Genomic DNA, 10,138 nt, shown 5'->3' on the forward strand with positions numbered 1-10,138 from the left:
ACAAACTATTATATTAAATCAATATAGTAGGTTCCTAAGTGCATTTTGGTCGAGCCTCTGGTCGTTGTTGGACACTAAGCTTACCAAGTCGACTGCATTCCATCCTCAAACTAATGGCTAGACAGAGGTTGTCAACATGATGATAATGCACATACTACACATGTACAACTCGAAGCATCCACAAACATGGGATGTGAATCTTCCCTATGTGCAACACAACTATAACAGAGCTCTCCATTGCTCAACTAGCCACAAATACTTTCAAGTGGGCATGGGACGTCAATGATTGTGTCCCATTGATGTTGTAATGCCTCTTACGACTACACACGCATAATATGCCCATGTTCAGTCTGAAGCTAATAAAGCCGCTAGGTTTATTGAATGCATCCAACACATCTGCTAGTAGCTTCATGAGATCCTAGATAATGCCAATTCCATGTACAAACAATGTCATGATCAACATTGGGTGCTATATAAGTTTCAAGTGGGCGACAAAGTCTAGTTGCATTTGCAGAAGGAACACCTTACCAGAGCCCATCAAAAACTTATACCACTATGATATGGGCCTTACACCATCACTAAGGCTATGGGTGACAATTATTTCAATCTCAACATTCCCCCATTCCTTGGATTGCACCCAATGTCCAATGTGGACCACCTTTGGCCATAATTTCCACCATTGGTGGACACATCAGACATTGTTGAGCAACTAAACAAACCACGACTGATCAGATCATGAACACACAAATTAATAACACTCACCAATAAAGGATCCAACTGTACCAGGTTGTCAAATCTAGCCAACTCTTGCACCAAGGTAAGTGGCTAACTAGGGACCAAGTTCAACAAAAGTTTCCCCATCTCATGGAGGCACTCAACATAATGGGGACCATTACTTCCTAAGGGGGGATGGGGGATTGATCTAAGTGGATATTGGTGGCCACCCACCTATTCCATTTGGACCCTCAACACTATTTCCTTTAAGTTCCCTAATTTATAGCACAATTTACTATTTTTGGTAGTTTTTTCAGGTCCTGAACTTCTGGAGCTGTTTTGAGGACCTAAACAATGTTATTTTGGGAAATAGGTAGACCCAAAGCCGACAAAATAAGATTGTAGTCAATTTTTTTTGTCCTCAAATGTATATTTATAACGAGGTAATGTACACACCAAGTGGAGATCGTATCCCAAAGTTATGACCCTAGGAAGTTGATGTACCAACTAACCCCAATGGGGCCCACAAAATTTTGGCACTTCATCTCCTAGGGTTAGGTTTTTGGATGTTTATAGTTTTCCATTGTTTCTTGACAATAAAAAGGCTTGTGAGCCTCATTATAAAAGTTCATAAGGCATGCAACCGTCACATATCTTCTCAGAGATAAGCTACCATTGCGTGAGCCAGTTTGTTTATCTTATGTATGTAAACAATTTTCAACATATGCTATTTATTAAATGGATTTTTGTTTGTTTGTTGTATATTTATTTTTGTTTTGAATTTGTATTTCATTTTGTTCCTTCATAAATTTGGTTCAGTCTATGAACCTGTAACTTGTATTTATCCAATTGAACAACATATACTTACAACTTGTTTTATGTTGGGATGGATGGACATGTTGGCCTTCTCCTTTAAGTAAGGTTACTCTTTCATGCTGGATGGATTTTGAGGGGAAGTATGGATGGCATGGTTTTTTGCAGAGGATGCTCTGGAAGACTATATCTCAATTTACAAACATTTCCCTCTATCAATGGTTGATCTTCCCTAGTTACGATGATTTCGTTTCTTTTTGTTTTCATGACACTTGTTAGTGAAGCACACTCATTCTCAATTTATGCGCACTCATTCTCTGGAATTGTCTTATTTTGACGAGGGATCTAAACTACAGTTGCATATATTTTGTTGTTGTTGTAATGGGGGTTTTGGGATTGCTGTAATGGAGTTTATGTGGTTTTGGGGTTATGTGGTTGTTAGAGAAGCTAGTGCTTATGGAGTATATGAACTTGATGATCAAGGTGTCAATGTAAATATCCTATTTTGATTATGAATATAAATCACTTTAATTCACAAAAAATAATATACTTTACTGCCAACTAATCTACCCCTGAGGGCATTGAAAAGGAATATTAAACATTTATCCAAATAGAATTTATAGGTTCAATGAATCCTCCAAAATAACTTATAAAAGGAAACCCAAATTTAATGAAAACATTAACCTTTTTTTCCAAAATAATATTTATTAGTTAATGAATATTTAAAACATAAAAATTTAATTAAAATTAAATTTATGAAAAAAATATTGATATTTAATTTATTATTTTTATTAAATATATATTTATGTAATTGTTTATCAAATTATTTTAAATTTTACATATTTAATAAATTTAAAATTATGAAGGGTGGCAGGAGCATAGGGATGCCATTTATGATTCTATAGGAGACATTGAAATTACATATTTTTGGAATCTTAACATTGCTATCAATAATCAAGTTAAGGGTTACGCTTTCCTACTAGGTTTTGAATTGGCATCCTCCCTCAATGTTCAAAATATGAACATCGTGGGTGACTCCAAACATACAATATGGCATCTGTGTTTAGATATGAATCCCATAAATTCATCATTGAAATCCATTTTCATTCAGATTCGACTCCTCTTCCCCTCGTTTTTCTAACCTAGCCTTCTTCCACACCCTTAGACCCAACGATTCGTAACAAACCTTCAAGTAGATAAAGCACTTCTTGAAAATGTTAGGATTCAAGCTATCAATGGGCAATGTTCCAAAATCCCAATTTCATGAAAATACCTTTATTTAAACCTCCTCACCTTGCATATTATACATGCATCGTTTCAAAATAATACATGGGATGTCTTCCCTGACGCCCCATATACTCTCATTAATCAATGACCCTCATCATAGACCTCCCTTGCGTAGCACGCAAAATTGAGGTAGGATCTTGCATGTTGCAAGGGAAATAGTTGTTTGGCTGAGCAATAATGTTCCCATGTTGATTTCACCTTGGAGAATATAGGTAATATGTGCCCTAGGTTACCTATTTTTGGGTTCTTGTTCCTTCGTCATTCTCCTCCATTTCCACCTTTCTTTGCTCACCCTATTTGCTGTTTGCTTCCCCTGACCCTTTCTCACCGAGTACTTGTCCCTCCTTGGCCTGCATTGTCATTATGGCTATGCGTAACGTCCTCGCCTTTAAGACACTTTTATACTAGCTAAGGGTAACATGGCTAACCTTCACTTAACTTCTCACTCCCTCAGCTAGTGACATCCTTGACCTCCACTCCACCTCTCACTCCATGAAAATTTATTTGGCCAATCTAAAAGCTTGATTGAGAACAACAACAAAGATGTTTACTCAACACAAGGATCTCATTTTCTAGGTTCATTGATGCAATTTGAGGTTTGCTTTTCGACATCAATGCTAGGCATCATTGGTTTTTCATGTGGCACTCCTTTGGGATATCTAGCTCAATTTATCTGTCATTAGTGAACTCCGCTCTCCCAAACCTCAACATCACTATACCTAGAGATTCTTTTACAAGTCTACCCTCCATAGGTTTATTGTAAATATTTTGCTTATGTATTTTCATTTTAGCAATGTATCTCCAAATGTACGCTGTAAAGATTTTTGTTGAACCACATGATATCTATTACTCAAAGCTATTTGTTGAAATTTCAAAATTTATTTTTGAATATGACTCCTAAACACAACTCCTAACTATACTTCTCTAACCTCTATCATAATAAAGTTTTATTAATATAATACAAATCTACAATTTTTTATACTTACCGAAGGTAGAGTATATTAGAATCAGTTTGGGTCAAAATTCTTTGATTCTTAATTAATTTGCAATTTTTTAAAAACTAATTGCAAAGTTTATTAGATTTTTATTTAATTAAATATTTTTTTTTGAAAATTAAAATTTAATTTTTGAATTTTTAAAATTTGAATTTGTAATTTTTTATTGGTGGATATACCTAATTAGACTAATTTTATGTGGTTTAAAATCCAATTATCAAAATTAATTATAAATAAATAAATAAATAAAACTTCTAATCGCCAAGTATCTTGATATATTAATTACCCGATAAGAAATTAAATATTTAGATTTGACCCATGCACGAACGACTGCCAAGGTATGTTTTTCATTACATTTTCCAATCCCCAAGGTCTTGAAATCCCTTTAACCTTTACGAACTTATATTTTTTATTTGGACGAATTATTCACATGTTGGTGCTTATGAGTTGCCATATTCATAAGTGGAAATTATCACTGCATTTGAGCTTGCATGGCATATTCACACGTGGAAATTATTTCTGCATTTGATATTGTGTGGCATATTCCATAAGTGTTTCACCACATTATTAATGTCATCTTCCTTGCCTCATGGCGATGACATCGTCATATTTTGTCATGCTTACTTTCGTTTGTGATGGTACTCGTCTTATCGATTGTCAAGTCACCTCACTAATACCTCCCTCACTAATACCTTCCTCATTGATATGAAGTTATTATTTAATATTTCATCTTCATGAAAATATGAAGCAATGACTTAATGACAACATTTAGTCCCATATTTTTTAAAATAAAAATGGTCATAGAATATTTTAAAAATGTAACATATATATAGATATTCTTTTCTTTTCTTTTTTTATTTTTTTATTTTTAATGTCAATTTACTTTCAAATACATAAGAGACAGGTACCAAGCAACAACGTCGCGTATTACACTTGTAACTATATATATAATAATTATATTAAAGTTATTGATTTTTACCATAATAAATAAACAATATAATAAATAAATATAAAGTAATAAATTATAACATGCAACATTTATATCGTGATAAGCATAAAGTAACAAATACTCTCTCTCTCTCTATATATATATAAAAATAAAGGTACACATAATTTCTGTAACATTTAAAAACATAAAGTAACATATATCATTAAAAATTTCAAGCCAATAATGTCAACTCTAATAATCAAGCTTAATATGTGGAATTCCTATTAACACTTTTTTAGTGATTTGATTATTATTGAAATGTTAAATTAAATTAAATGGTTATTTTTTAACCTAGCATAATGTGCTTCCAAGAAAAGTGATTAATAAGTATTTGGTTATATAAAATTGAATTTAGATTGAGTGTATTTTATATTGTTGAATTTAAAATAAACACACACACACGCACACACATATATTTTGAGGTGTAGATTAGTTGGTTTGCATCAAATTTAGATTTCTCTAGCTCGTAGGTTCAAATCTCATGTGGAGGGTTGATGATGAAAACCACTTTGGGGGAATTAAACTTCCCAAGGGGTGTCTAGGTTCGATCGAGCTTCACACAATCTTGATGATAAGCATCCCATTATGGGTAGATCGATCTTCTTTAGTCCAATAAACGGGCTAGCCTTGGACTAGGCTTAGCCTAGTAAAAAAAGAAAAACACATATATAATTATGTTGATGGGTATGTCAATTTTGAAATAGAGTTTGCAAAATTTAAATATAATTATCAATAATTATTAGGTGGATGGTAAGGATTTAACCTCCATGGAATATTCTAAAATATTCTTAATAATAGTCACAAATCAAAAATTGATATTTATCTCAAAATTAATTATGATCAATTTTTTTTTAATTAAATTGATTGATTACCCTTGATCGGGGTGACTGACAAAGAGATAAGGATGTTGGGGGGGTGTCTGCCACCCTCCCGCCTCCCTCAACATTTAATTGTGGGTGGGGAGGGTAGGGCGTGGCGTGGCATCCCCGCCCCATGCTACGCTTGCAAAATTAACTTCAACCTTATGATGGAAACCTACACAAATTGATTTAAAACACTACAATTCATTTTTAGTTTTAAGCATTTAGCTCAATTTATGGTTTTTCTTTCAGTTGTTCTCCCTTTTAAGGTCCCATTTTCATTGGAAACACTATCAAAGGGAAAAATTCTAGGCCATACTATACACTTTTTGCGACGTCAAAGTTGTTAGCCTTGGGTTTGAAAGAGCCAATGACCTGTGATGGTAACCACTCGCTTCTGGAAGGAGTACTTACGTGACAACTTGAAGGAATTAGGCTAGTTATCAGTGACTTGCTTATTGAGCAACAATGGGTAATCTAGTTTTTCTCTATAATTATACTGCTTTCTTATATGGAAGTAGGGGCAGTGAATTGGGACTGCAAGTAGGCCAAATCTCTTTCGGACGTGGATAAATTTGGGAACTTCTTAGAGGATCGAGTTCGTGGTCCAAATTTTGAGGCAACCACTGTAGAACACTCATGTTGTATATCACATATTTACAGTTCAACTTGGGAGGAGAGGTCAATTGGTTAGTTCTCCTTGTGCACAATGCTGCGCCCTCGTTTTCTCAGACATCTTGGAACAACGTTCTCTAGGTATTGTTTCTCTTATCCATCCCTATTCTATGCTCTCTCTTTGTTTTTTTTGTAGTTCTTGGCTAGAGTCTTAATTCCATAAGGGGTTTTGGTGTCTTGTGTATTGGGATTTTATGGTGACGGGGTGAATTTCTAATGAAAGCGTTTTCTAGACATATGGCATTTTGTTCTCGGTTGGCAGGTTGGTTACTCATTTGTCATGTCCCTCTTCGCACTCTCTCTAGTTTGCCCTTGGTGGGTCCCCATTTTCTCATTCATCACTATTTTTTTGGATTCACTATGCCTAGGTAGTGCATGCATAGCCACAAAGGTGGAGGTGGAAGGGGTGGTGGGGGTTGAGGTCTTGAGGGTCGTCCACATGCCCAGGGCCAAACCGAGGAGGCTATTGTAATCTTTCATTCAACCACTCCTCAAGACATCCATGACAAAATTCACTAGATTGAAACCTGAACCTCAAATGACCATTAGGTCTATTATGATTCTAATATTATAGAGGAGGTGTCCAATTGGGCTCTTGACCCTAACCATACTAAGGGAAGAAAAAGTCAATATCTACATTCCACCACCCTCCACTCGCAAATTAAACTCTTTTGCAACATGTCCTGAAGAAGAAACATGAGGATCAAAATGAAATTATCTCCTCCCTGAATGAGATTAATAGGGTGCAAAGATATCAACTTACTTGCTTATATAGGTTGGATAATCATTTGGCTCATCTGGAAAGCCACCACCATGTAAGATTGAGCCTTCTGCTCCAGCTGCCGATACTAGCACAAAGCATCCTATGCCTGTGACTTCTTTTGATACTTGACTTTATATTATTTCTTTTTGATGTCATTTTTTTTTGCTCAGTAGTCCAACATCAAATAATCTATGATGAAATGCAAATTATACACATTATTTTTGGTCATTTTGTTATTAAATTACTGGTCAACAGACCTAGTTTCCCTTGTGGTATGTTGAGACCAATAATTTTTCGAATTATGGTTATGGTTGCGATGTAATTTGATTTATGAGGCAATGCAAATTTAACTTAAAAAAATGATTAATTAAAATATGTCATATGAACATGAGTTACATTTTTTTGTGTATGTGATATTAGTAAATTGTGGTATTGACCCATAATATTGTAACAAAATATATTTAAAAATTAAGAAATTTCATGGCAAAGTAGAAATGACTCTCCATAATTAAAAATCTTGTTACAATATATTTTTTTTTAAATGTACCTATGCTTAATTGATATATTAATTGTTTTTATAATTGATAATAATAAATTCAAAATAAAATTATAATTTAATTATTTTTTATGTTTTTTTTTAATAATATTACATGTCTTAAATAAATGTTGTAATGTTTTTTAAAGGTGAATTTCTATTATCTTTAAAAACTGGTAATTACATCGAAAAGTATCATTGACTGATCAATCTCTCACTGAGGGGACTTGACCATAAGCAGAAAAAAAAACTCTTCTAAGAGAGGACAAACATTGTTGGATACAAAAAGTGGCAACCCAAACCAGAAGGTTACTGGGGACCTTTCCTAGGATACAAAGCTGAGAGAGACTAATATCAAAAGCCACATAGTACACAGACATAAGAAAACTACTCAAAGGGGTCAAAACCAGAGCTAGAGATCTGCATAAGCTCGTTTGAGCCATCTTGAGTTGTTTCCACCGCCTGAGGTAAGCCTAGATGCTGCTCAATCCTATCAAGCCCGCAACCTACTTTACCTTGATGGTGGTGAAGGAGATATAGTCAGTGCATGATTTCCTCCCAATGCTCCCGTCTATCCACCAATACGGGTCTCTAATTTTCATGTACTAAATTAATCAATGCTTGGTATGCCTAGTGTTAGGGATCCAATGTGGATCCAATCAAACCATTTAACTTGGACCTTTGTGTCTAAGAGTGGGGCACTGTGCATGGGGGCTACAACCTCAGCTTGGGAAATTTCCTCTTGGAAAGGAATCAACGTTAGCTCCCAGAATCACCTAGAAAAGTCCTCCAATTAGTGATGCATATGGGATTTCCCCATTTGGGCATGATTTTGATAATACACAACCTCTCTCCTCACTCGTTCCCTCTGACGTGGCATTGGACCATGAAACTACTGATTCACCAGTATCAACTAAAGCAATGATTGAAGATAATTGGTGCCTCTAATACCACAAAGCACCTGTAGAACCAGAAAACCGCCAAACCAAGGGCTTGTGCTAGACAAAACGTAACCCAAAGAGTCTGACCACTAGACTCCCACTGTAGTAGGTACAAAAAGATATTCCATGAGGTATTTCTACTAGTCCACTGGCCTCTAATTCAATGCAGTGATAACAACAATAGCCCAAACTCTTCATGGATGCTTCTTAGATATAATGAAACATAAATATGACCATATAAAAGACACTAAGGGGATGGGGGACAACATTTAAAGGTTAGTAAATGTTTTAATGTTTATAAACATTTATTAATGATTTAATTTATATGATTATGCTAGTTAAAAAAATTAAATTGAGTGTTTATTAATCACTAAGAAAAAAGAGGGAGTTATTTTTAATATGATATTTTAATGGAAATAGAGCTTTTTTATGAGAGGATATGGAGAAGAGCTCTGAAAACCCTTCTGGGGGCTAGGGTTTTTCCATAATCGAACAATCTGTGCTTAGATAATGTGGATTTCTTTGCAGATCTCTATGACAACATGATTAATGGAAATATTAGTGATTCAATGATGAATGTAGTTTCTTTTGCAGGAATGGTTTCCATAAAAGCAAGCTCTTTTTCGATTATATATAGTTCCATTCTGAAATCTGGATCTGGCCTCTTGGTAGTTCAAGAAGTTCCTTCCCTCAATATTGTTGGGTGTGGAGCCTGATTATCTTCCTGATTCAGAGGTATTTGTTTCAATCAGATGTATACCCGGGAATACTATATGCCCCTCCATGCGGGGTGGGGGAGGGGGGGGGGGGGGGGGGCGGGGGGGGGGGGACTTATCCCCCCCGCGGGGGTCGAGGGGGGACCCCCCCCTGGATGGGGGGTCTGGGGGCTAGCGAGGGTTCGATAGCGGCGCCATCGAAGCTTAAAAATAGATGAAAAATTTCCTTGTAAAATATTGTAATTTCGTAGTCAATCTGGGTTGTTCATTAGGAGGATGATCTAATGGTAAAAGTTATGTTAATTTAGAGTTTTTTCCTAGAAGGAAACCCTCCATTTATATGAGGGAATTGTTTTGCAGCTGTGGATTATTATTCTGAGTGAGTGAGAGAGAGAGAGGAGGCTATGTGAGAGAAAAGAGGAAATTACAACAGATTTGTTGTAGGTTGTATCTCTTCAATTTTTTGGATAATATAAAATGAAGGATTGGTTGTTTCTCCGTGGATATAACCCAAATTGGGTGAAATTCATATATATGTGTCTCTCTTGTTTTGTGCGTTTTTGTATTTATGTTTCCACAATATTTTATGTGTTCCATTCCTCTATAATATATATATTTTCTAACAAATATTCCTTTGGATGAAGAAGCTTTTAGATGTGAGAAGTTTTTTTTTTTTTTTTTGGAGCAAGGTTTGGTTTGTAGGTTTAATGGATTTTTGCCATGGCTAATGGATCTGCATAAATGGATCTTTAAGACATGGAAACGTCGTTAAACAGATGATCTAAATATTTCTCCCATGGATAGAGATTTCTGTTGTTGTTGTTTTCAACAATATTGAGGACAAGTAGGCC

Source organism: Pinus tabuliformis, chromosome 3_2 (genome assembly GCF_031772625.1).
Source record: "Pinus tabuliformis cultivar Carrire ecotype Pingquan chromosome 3_2, CPIR1, whole genome shotgun sequence".
In the NCBI taxonomy this organism is placed as follows: domain Eukaryota; kingdom Viridiplantae; phylum Streptophyta; class Pinopsida; order Pinales; family Pinaceae; genus Pinus; species Pinus tabuliformis.